Genomic DNA, 11,716 nt, shown 5'->3' with positions numbered 1-11,716 from the left:
CATCCATCCATCCATCCATCCATCCATCCATCCATCCATCCATCCATCCATCCATCCATCCATCCATCCATCCATCCATCCATCCATCCATCAAGCTGAGTTCAGCTAATAAGAGCTGATTTAGATGTTTTGCTCGCTGGATTTTGTTTTTTTCATCATGACAGAACAAAACATTGCAACCATTTAAGAACTTGAACCATCTAAACATCTCCTGTTCTTTCCTACCACCAGCTGTGAACATGGCATCAAAATATTTAAACTTGTCGTACGAGGCAGAGGCTGACTCTTGACCCAGAGGTTGTAGTGCACCTCTATCCAACGGAGAACCATGGCCTCAGGATTAAGCTGAACAAATAGGATTAGTGCTAATTATATTTGCCAAATAAGTACTAGTTGTTGTACTTAACAATTCATATTCTGCACTTCCCTGAACAGCAAGATATAGCTTTGTTTACTATTTAATTGCTAATTCTTGAATACATATACAGCTAATAGGGATTTATCTGAAACCTCGTTGCATTTCTTGGCCTGTGCAAGTTCTGGTTGAACTTTGGGTAACGACTCGCAAACCCTGTCCAATATGCCCTTCATCCCGGTTTTAGATGCAACACTCTTCAATTAGAGAATAAAGGTCAGGACTTTGTCAGATTTTCAACCCTGATAACCGCAGGAATCAATGTGACTCAGGAGATGTGATCCTGTGCATAAGGAAAATTCTGCGTAGGAAACTGTGAGGCACTGACATTGGCTTAAATTATTTTGGGATATATTTGTGGAACTTAATTGGGCTATTCATCGTCCGTGCACATGTTCCTTAATCCCCTTAATATTTGGCGGAGAGGTCATTTGTCTCTTACGGTGACAAGTTAATGGATAAAGTGCTACTTATGTCGTGATGTAGTCAGACCTCTGCTGTCCTGCCTACATTTCATGCTCGACTTAATAGGAGGGCACTAGGGGGACGGTTATAGGGGATTCAAGGACACTCAGGCGAAGAGCTTTAATAAAGGTATGACACAAAGGTGGCAGTGTTGGTTGGAATATATTCTTTAAATCCACACAGCTTCGTGTTAGATTTTGGAAGGAAGCTAAGTAGGTATGTGAATGTTTTTGCTTTATCTTTTTATCTTATTTAACCTCTAGTAATCGAGTAAGCCTGTGACTAGTCCACACAGTCTCTTTCGAAATGCTATGCTGGGCTTCAGGCTCATTTCTCGCTTTTTAAGGTAACTTGCAGCTTATCAGTTCCACGTTTGTACATCAGAGAATGGAAAAAGGAGAAATGTTTAAACTCCTCTCATGGAAAGAAAAAAAAAAGGCTTATCGGCAGTAAAAATAGCTTCTTTTCATGCACAACTCTTCTTGTTTTTTTCCCCCTTTCAAATCATTATCTGCTCTTATTCACACAAGTCTGGAAACATTGATTGTAAAACCGCTCAGACATGTTAAAAGCATCATTTACTGAAAGCAGCAGGCAGCATTATAATGGTGGGTTTAAGCTGTGATTTTATTTTATTTTATTTTTTCTTCTCCCCAGCATTGTATTAAAGCTGGTGTCAAAATTCAAACCGTGGCTCTGCCAGGAAGAAGAGGACCCCTGGAAATAGTAAAAAAGATTATATGAGTGCTCTTTTTGTAGTGTCAGTTCATGTTGAGTGTACATTAGTTGTTCTGCTAAGAACATGGAGCAGCCTATCATCTCCGAGCTCAAGCTTTCATAAGACCGCACACTGGTTTTAAGTAATCCCACTGGGTCGTGATAAATGACTCAACTGTGAGAAGGCTCACAGTGTGTGTTTAGCAAAAAAAAAAGAAAAAAGAAAAAGAAAACAGATGATAAGTTTTATATAGCCCTGTCTGAAATATATGCACTCTGGAAATCTTGGTGTACGGCTTTGCTTGCTGACATAGAATATCCAGATTGTAAATACCAACAATCCGGATTAGTTTGAGTTTAGTGGTCAACAGTCGTACTTGTTTGTTAAAGCCTAAATACAAAGTAAAGAACCCAGAGTGACTGGGCAGAAGCATTAGTATTAACATAGGAAGAAATATCAACAGAAACAGAAATACCTTTTATTGCCCCACGATGGGGACATTTCTGACAATGGGGAAATGTCTGCTCAAATATCAGCTTGCTCCCCTTCATAAGCTAAGTTACAGGTTTTTAGCTACTTTATTTTTATAATCTTTAAGGAATCAACATTTTCAAAAGCTCGCCACAAATACATCACAAGATAGCACTTCCTCTGTCAGAGGGTTGAGTCCATTCTCTCAGTTTGAGCTGAGAAATCAGATACGTTGCGGTTTTTTACATCACATTTTGTTTTATTCTTAACGCTGTGATTAAAGAAATGACATTTTCCAGTCTATTTATTGTTATCAGGCATGGCCTGGTTACCGGTATCAAGATATAAGAAAGTATTAAAAAGTTAGTAAATAATTTTCAACAAAATATCCAAGTGCCAGGGTGAACACAAGTTCTTTAGCTCCGTGGAGCTGAGAAGATCGCTGCCCTGCTCCTCTCTGAGCAGTTGCTGTGCACTGCCAGTCAGCTGGCTCAAGGAGGACATTTTCCTCTGACTTACAGCATAAAAAATTCACCCGCTCATAGGGGGAAGTTAGACATATTTATAAAAGCACATCAAAGCTGCAGTTGACTAGCTATGGATAATTAATTGATGCAGAGTCAAGGACACAGTCCTGTGGCCTTCCTTAGGTAGACAATTGTTCACTAATTGGCGTTATATAGACATCAGCTGAATTTGACTATATTCTAATATAATTATAATCATTTAGTCTCGTTAATTTGATTGTATCGTTGTAAACTGGATTTATGTATTCCTACACATTTTGATATTCATTGGACCTATTTTGCATAATAATATCAAATTAATAGAAATGCATTTAATACATTCAATTAAGTTAGAAAACTGGTCTGAAATAAGGACCAGGATGGCAAACTGGTATAAGACGCTTTTTCAACAGTTTCACCCATTATGTCTAAAATACATCAATTACACTGAAAGTCATTGTTTTAGCTGCCAACAGCGATGAAGACTGATTGGAAACATGGGGAGAATGAGTGGATCTGACAGGAGGCATGAAAAGCAGAGATGAGACAGAGAGTGAGCTCTCATTCTAAATTGTTGCAGCAGTTAGTTGACAAAAAAAATAAAAAAAATAAAATAAAAGATTGGGCCCTGGACTGTCAGTGGTACAGAAGTGATGTGGAGTCTCTAACAGTGATGAAGTATTTTTCCATACTCTTTTTGTGCTTAGACTTTTTATTTATTTTTTTCTTTTAGGCTTGTTCCTGTCAGTGTCCCTGGATGTTTTCGTAATTATTTTCAGATTAGTTTAAGTTTTTCACAGTGATGCGTACACTGTTGGCCACAGCTATTGGCACTCCTGATAAAAAAGCAGGAACATTCTTAAAGTGGCTGTAGAAATAAGACTCTCATATCATATCCAAACCTACAGAGAAAAAAAAAGAGCCATGAATACTAATTAAAAGTTTCTGAATCTCTGATTATCCCAAAATGTAATGTATAAAGTGAAACAACGCTTCAATTTTACTTGGAATTTATTTTAAAGGAATTTGTTGGATTTCTTCAACCCAGCTGAATAAGCTCCACTGTGGTGCAAGAAATGCAGAGATGGAAAGAGGTTGTGAAGAGACTCAACATAATTAGTCCAGCCGTTTGCAGTGGAAAACATTCATAACTCCTTTCACAAAACTTCAAAAGATTACATTTTTTTGCAACTTAGAAATTACATGAATGTAAACGTATCTTTTTTTTGGCGAAGAGGATTGGTCATCTTTCATGATCAAGTTTGTGTCGAGGCATTAAGTTTGTTAGCAACATAAAGGATTATGGTAAGCACTAGGATGCATCCCAGCTGTTTCTTTATGCTGACTGCTTTTGTTTATTTACTTGTTTTGCTGTGGGAGTGGTTGCTCAGAGCTCTGGGCCTGACTGATTTGTTGGAGTGGTGTCACGCCAGCATCAGCCTTTCTTTATCAGTGTTTACCAGAACTGCACCTTTTCATAACAGATCAATAAGCAGAATAACTGATTTTGGATTACAGTGCAGAACCACAGCAGCTTTTAAATCTGTGGAGGAGGGTAGCTACAGCTGGTTTAAGTTTTACTGGCTGACTACTGCTTTGGGGAAGCGGGGTTAAAACTGCACAGTAGCCTTTTCTGAGTTTATACCCCACGCACAAATGGTTAGATGAGGCAAAAACCATTAAATGTTGCATGTTTAGACAGAAAAGCTGGCTAAATTGGCACATTTTAGGGATGTTCTTCTGCTGTGAGGACATGAAGTCTTTTAGTGCTCGAGTGTGGGTTAGTGTTATCCTTCCCGTCTCTGAAAGTTTCGGGTACTTGAAGGTTTTAAAAAGCTCTCAAGTACTTAGGGATTCGTTTCCTTTCAAACTTCTAATGATTTAAGATTTGGGAAGGATTTTTATTTATTTTTTTCAACCATTTGAAACCAAGGCTTGTAGCATTCTGCTTGTATTTATTACAAATTAGCTCCAGATTTTGTACGTTGAAGCATTGCCAGACCAAGTCGAAATTCAGGCCACAGCAGTTAAATTTGGTATTTTATGATAAAGTTTCCCCAGTTGGATTTTGCAACATCAAAACATTTTCAGCAAACCTAGTCATCTGATTTTAGATCAAATGGTTAAGCATCTGGGTGAATTTATTACTAACAATAGGAGATAAAGAGATACAGGCCTCCAGATTCATTATGTAAACATTGATCCTGGACGGATAACAGTTAATGGTCTTAACAGTTTTTTTTTTTTCTTTTCACAAAGAGAGTCCCCCCTAAAATAAAGTTTGGACAAAGCTACCATAATCCTTCCACCATGCTGCGACAAACACATACAGTGTGTTGCAAGTGTTCACTCCCCTCACAGAGAAATGCTTGATCCATCATCTGAAAATGGAAAGCGAATGTCACAACCGCAAACCTACCGGGACATTATTGTCTCTCAAAACTGATAGATCTGGCAGTTCAGTTTGAATTTAATTTATTTTCACTAATTCACAACGAATGTCACCTCCAGGCACGACAAAACAAACGGCTCCAAATCAAGGGGTGGATTAATCACAAAAATCACATAATAACCGTAAAAAAGCTGAAAAGATCCACAGATTAGGTGGGAGGACAACTTTGATTTTTGCTCTCCACAAATCTGGTCTTTATGGAACAAGTGGCAAGAAGAGAGCCATAATTGAGTGGAAACTATAAGAAGCTCTGGTGAAAATGTTCTGAACATAATATGGGCTACATAAACATCCAAAATGTGGTGCTGTCACATACTGAGACCAAAACTGTGTAAACTGCTATGAGTGGCCTTAAAACACACACCACCCCCATGAAGACAATGGTAGCAGCATCATGCTGCGGCAGTTTGTTCCTTCCTTCATCTGGCCAGAGCCTGGCCAGATGAAGGAAGGAACGATAGATGGAGCTGAATACAGGACAATAATGGAAGAAGACCTGTCAGAGGGTACAAAAGACTTAAGAGCGTGAAATGCCTTCAAAACTGATTATCAGAGCAAACCATTTAGTCTGACTGGGACAGAGCTAATTTGCTAGGACGAATGGAAAAGCTTCAGTCTTTAAATGTTCAAAGCTAGCAGAGTCATACCCTAAAATAAAACTGTAGCAACGGTGGTTTTGCTACAATTACAAAACCACTTTTTTTTTTTTTTTTTGCAATTTTAGCAAAAGGCGGTTCTACAAAGTCTTGATTCAGAAGCATTGACTGCAAATGAACATGATAATATTACTTTAATTGTAACAAAAATTCAAACTTAAAAAGAATATATTAATATCATCTTATTCTACAATTATGGATTACTTTTGGCTCCATCACACAAAATCCTGATGAAGTACAAGGGAGTTCCTGGTTATCATGTGACGAAAATGTAGAAGAGCTCAAGGAATGTAAATACTTTTGCAAGATACTGTTGCTGTTTTAACGTATCTTTGAGTTAACGGTGCTGGAAGCAGGCTATGCGTTTGTGATTTTGTGTGCGCACTTCTGCGTGGGTCTCTGTTTGCAAAGTTTGAAGATGTAACCCAGAAATGTCACTGCAGAAAGTTGAAGCAACAATTCAGACTGTTTTTGCACATTACTGATGTGAATCTATACTTCTCTCATTTTCAAAAGCACAAAGTAAAAAAAAAACAAAACACTATTTTTTTTTATCACGCCAGCCAGATGGGTTTTCCGGATATTTCTTTTAAATAAACTCAATTTTCAATTGAAAGCTCTAGTGGAGCCTTGTGCTTTATCTTAAATAAAGATAAGCCTCTGATGTGTTTTAAGGAGGCGTATTTAGGGTAATGGCATACCTACTGAGAGGTGAAGTGCAGTGTTTAGGCAAATATCTTCAGCCCAGATGTTTTAAATTACCCCTTGGGATGCATGGTGCCATACAGGAAAATAGAATGAGAAAGGTAAAAGGCTGTGAATCAGGATGGAAATTTACTCTAACGTGGAATTCAATGGACAGAAAACACTCATCATCAAACATCAAAGTAGGACCCATTCGAAAACTGAAAATTATTCTCCAGTGTGGAAAAAGAAGCCGTCGGCATTTAGAAGTTAAGGCAATAGTTGCTACAAGTTGCAGCATCTTTTAGTATTAGAGCGCAGAAATGAACCTAACAACCTCTATCTTCATTTTCTTTATATATTTTATTTCAGTAATATTGTAAATTTTGTAGAGCTACACAATCCTTGGGGAATTAATAGGTAAGTATGTTTTTTTTTTTTTTTTCCAATTTCTAAACAGAGGAATTTAGAGTTGTATAATTTTTTTAGAAGAAAAGGAACAAGAGAAGGACGAAGTAAGATCGTGCCAGACATTAGAGATGCTATTTTTTTATTAGACTATATTCTGTTCTGCCCCAAGGCTTCATTTTGCTTCGACCCCGTAATATCACCAAGGGCAAACTAAATTATGTTGCAACCACCTGTGTAAGTCATACCACTACGAGATAAAACTCAAAGGATTGGAATGAAGGGTTCCTCCCAAAAGAGAAGAAATATCCAAAAAATTAAAAGTAATGGTTTTATTAGAAGATCTTGCCTACAGAGAGCTCAGCATAGCTTATGTAACTTCAAGGTATTTTGTAAACAGCTAATTCAACAGGGAAATTGAGAAAATATTTAATGGATTGCTGCTATTTCGGGTATATGAGAGTAATTGATGTGTTTTACCTCACAGAGATTTACGTCTACCCTCTTGAAACATCAGAAGAAAACATTTTAAAAAAACATGTTAAGAAATACATTTTAAGAGGTGCAGCACTAATTAGTAGCAGTTTTTTTTTTTCTTGAACATGCCTTTGTTTACTAGGAGTCCATATTACCCTGAGTTTTCTGAAGAACAGACCCACAGTATCATGGATTATCGTAACAGTAGCCATGCGGAGATTCTATATATTTTCATCCTTTGTTGCACAGCAGACACACCCTCAAGTCAGTAGGGTTAATGTTGTCATTGAAGAAACGCACACAGTTCCTGGCAAGGTTCTGGAAGTATTTAGTGAGCTTGTCAACATAATAATTGTGATAGTAGATCAGAAAAGGCCTTTTTCTGACATGCCTCCTTAGCAGCTGGTAGTTATGTAGATACCATCTAATCGTTGTTATTTAGACTCAGTGACCCCAAGATGCTGCTACACTACCAATGTTTTTACTATAAAAGCAGTTTTCAATTATTATTATTTTTTTTAATTAAAAAAATGTAATCAAAACCAACATAGCACTGGGAAATATAGTCTCTCTCCTCATTAAACCCTAAATCATGTGTGAAAAATAGTATTTGGAAAGCTGAGTTAAAATTCACAATCGTCACCTTGGATTGATTTCTGCAAGGAATCATCAAAATAGACTCTTCCTAACAACACAATGTAGGCTAATGGATCTTAAAAAGCAAGAATTCAAAGGAAAACTCAATACACGAGAAAATAGTGACAGTGAACTACAGAGAGAGCCATTATTGACAATATTTCCATTTATAAATTGAATTATTTTTGCAAACCACTTTTTGTATCATGACGTTGCAAGTCACTGTTCCATCTTTAACAGATTGGTACTGCTCTTTTGGTGGATATGGAAATAGTAAGCAAGGGATTCGTGAAGATCAGCAATAAACTTTATGTTCTCAAGTCTTTCCCATTTGGAATCATTTCTAAAATAAATGAGCCTCCAGGATCTGCCAATATGAGGGGCACAAGTGAATACATTGACTATAAACTGAGCCTTTTTTCTTAAATTACTGTATTCATTTCTCAGCAATTTATTTAAGGCATTTTATAGATGATTTAGTAGCTAATAAGAGTTAATAAGTCTTACATTTATTGGATGAGGAAACAGGAGACACAACGTGTTTAAATGTTAATTGGAGTTTTGTAGACCTCATAAAAAGGTTTGATGTCATAATTATTGTATCAATTATTATATAAAATTAGTAAATTTCCAGATGGAGTATTTATTAAGCCCTCTAATGCTAAGGTTTGTCTTTCTTTTTCTGGTTTGCTCCAAAGCTAAGTCTTGCCACAGTTTTGTCTGTGTATTATTTAGGGGTGTTTGAAGCTTATTAAATATTTACTTGTGTGACCTTTCTAACCTGCCTTAGTAGTCTTAGCCTGGAGTGCTAGTACATTCTGAAAATAGCGTGTTGTACTATAATACTGAAACTGGCAGGAGTTTAACAAAAGATGTCAAAGGAGGTTGAAGGTTTAAATATTCAGTTCAATGTATTAAAAAAAGGAATATTTATAGCATCTCACATCCTCTCTTGTTTCCTCTCACAGTGTATTACACACAAAGTCGATATTCCATGCATGACATATCTATGGTTTATACAGAACACATCCAGCTGATCTCGTTTGATGTTACGAATAAAATAAGTGGCTAGGGTTTGCCTGGAATTTGGATTAAGCTTGTATATTATTGGGACATGAGATTGTTTATTTTTGTCTCACAGTATTTACTGTGCAGTAAATCCTTCAGTCATTTCAAGGATATTTGCAAAGACTAAATTATGTTCTTTGCACAGATTAAAAACAGACAAGGAATTACAGAGAAGAAGCAGCTGCATGATGTTTGAAGGTTTGATAAGGCACATCATCGCACATATAACCAGTGCATACATGGTGTTTTCTCTTTTTTTTTGCTCGCTGGCTTTCTGGGAAAGTCATGGCTGAAACATGAAGCTCAATGAACGAGTGGGTAAGCAGGATCAAGAAAATTCAATTTGTCAGGCTTGCCCTTTTCAGTACATACAATTCACAGCTTAGGCCAGTGGGTTTGATATATGAGGGCAACAAATAAGAGAAGATGTTTTTTTTTTCTGTAACTCCATCCATCTTTAATGTACTTTTGATGTTGCAGAGGAACACCGTGCAGTATCTCTTTAACATTTTGAGCTGACCGGGAGTTTTGAGTTGAAAAAATAAGCAATTTTGCTCTGTGAATGATCTGCCAAGTAGGATCTTGAAAAGTGAGGCATATTTGGTTTGCAACCTACACGCAAACCGTGATTTTAGGACTATATGTATTGCCAATGTGAACTTTATTGAAAGGCAACAGAAAATGTAATTATTTTCTTCTTCGATCTGGATGGAGTGGGTGTCTGCATCATGATATGATGTCATGCTTCTAAGATCATTTTTCTTTTTTTCATCATTTGAGCATCAGGTTTCTCATAAATATATCTTTAACACGACACCTGTTAACATGAGTGACAGGAGCAGCATAGCAGACAAGAGAAGCCGTTATTTTCTTATTGAAAGATATGACAGTGAAAGCTTTAATCACTGTGATGTGTTTTAGAGATTTAGAGAGGGGAAAACGTGGTCGCGTCACATTCAACTCAAAATGGAGAAGTACACAGTAGTTACATTTCATTTTAAAGGGATGCACACATTTATGTTTAATTCATGGTTTCCTAATGGGTTAAAAGTCGCCATGCTCTAAATGAATTTGGGTGCTTCTTCGGGTCAAGCTGCCATGATGCTTATTAAAATAAAATGTTTGTCTGGGGGATCTTTGTTGCAAATAGTTTAGGGCTGAAACGACTCCTTGAGTGATTCGAGTCCCTCGATTATTAAAATTCCTCGAGGAAAATTTATCTGCTTCGAAGCTTTGTTAATTTATTTTTTATTATTTATCGCACCGTGTTCTGGCCGGGACGTTATTTGCGTTGCGCAGCGCTCTCACTTCCGCCTGAGTTGTTGACGGAAGCTAAGTGTTAGCAGCATAACGTCCAGTTTTCCAGTTCGGCCTGGGAGGATTTTATTGATTGATGATTACTTTCTAAACTACAGAAAAGTAACTGTTAGGGAAGCTCAAATGTGGAAAAAATTGGACTGATGTTGATATGTGATAGTAACACTGCTGTTATGTTAGATTTACCAATGTTTTATCTTTCTTTTTTATCTGATTACTCGTAAGAATAATCGATAGATTACTTGACTACTAAAATATTTGTTTTCAACAGCCCTAAAATAGTTAACAAATTTAGACAAATGTGTTTGGTTTTGCACTAACAAAGAGACTTGAACAATTAAGTCTTTTTATTTGGTATGTGGGAATAGGCTTTATTTAAATTTTAAGTAATTTGACATAATCAACTCTTATTTTATTGAAAGAAAACTGTGATTGTAGGAGAACTTTATGTAATGGCGACAATCTGGTGATTAATTGTCATTATTAATCGTCTGTAGAATACAGCAACTCACAGTCGTCATTGCAACATCAATGTGTGCTATATCTCAAACCAAAGGATTGAATTGACGCAACATTTGGTTGGATATTATATAAGTGCCATGCATGAACGTTCTGCTTGCCAGTGGTACATTTGGCCAGTTGGATGGACTTCTGTTGCCTTCAGTGCTCACTAAGGGTGCATGTTTCTAGTGACCAAGATCATGAAGATGAAGGAAAAGCATGAAAACAGGCGGCAAATTATAAGTTGATAGAAATCTGTTATCACTGCAGTGTTCTCCAATACTATCACAGTTATTTTTATTTTTTTTACATCACACTTAAAATAAAGATTCCATACATTTCAAACTGTCTTTTAAATAATATTTTATTTTTTGTGTGTAGAATTATTTATTTCCGATTTGATATGTCTGCATGTTAATCTATAAACCACATTTGGTCAAATGCAGCTGAGACTGAGCAATCAGTGGTTGAATAAATCGCTCCGCTTGAGATTCACCAAACAACAGAGCTGAGATCAGAATTATCAGATTTTTCTTGACAAGTCATTGTGTGGTTTAATACAAAACAATGAAAATCTTCTATTCCCTTATTTCTAAAATGCATCAAGATTAAGAACTCTTACTTTAATCTTTTAATTAATGCATCAAGCAAAAGCATCTACTATGTTGGCCTTTTTCAGTTTAATGGAGATCTATTAAAGGTGTACGTAATGCATAAATGGGCATAATGTGTAATTAGACCATCCTCTGTTGGATTAAAGTACTAGCATGTCAGTCAACAAACACAAAGCACATTTTTTCCCTCTTTTATATTATATAGACCTGGAAAGAAAAAAACATAATTGGCACTTAAGACTTCAATGGAAGTTGATGTCTGAAGTTGGAAACCGATACCTGTAAGGAATAACCTTACTAATGTGTCTCTAATGACTCCAGTTTGTTT

At 36.5% G+C, this 11,716-nt stretch overlaps 1 protein-coding gene across 4 annotated transcripts in view; it reads left to right on the top strand.

Annotated features, from left to right (window-relative positions):
• Positions 1 to 11,716, top strand: part of edil3a (EGF-like repeats and discoidin I-like domains 3a) — a 136,421-nt gene that overhangs the window by 4,078 nt on the left and 120,627 nt on the right. The window lies entirely within an intron of this gene.

This window comes from Poecilia formosa, unplaced genomic scaffold, assembly GCF_000485575.1.
Source record: "Poecilia formosa unplaced genomic scaffold, Poecilia_formosa-5.1.2 Scaffold5, whole genome shotgun sequence".
Taxonomy (NCBI): domain Eukaryota; kingdom Metazoa; phylum Chordata; class Actinopteri; order Cyprinodontiformes; family Poeciliidae; genus Poecilia; species Poecilia formosa.
The sequence above is the reverse complement of the archived record's forward strand: the minus strand, read 5'-3'. Positions and strand labels throughout refer to the sequence as shown.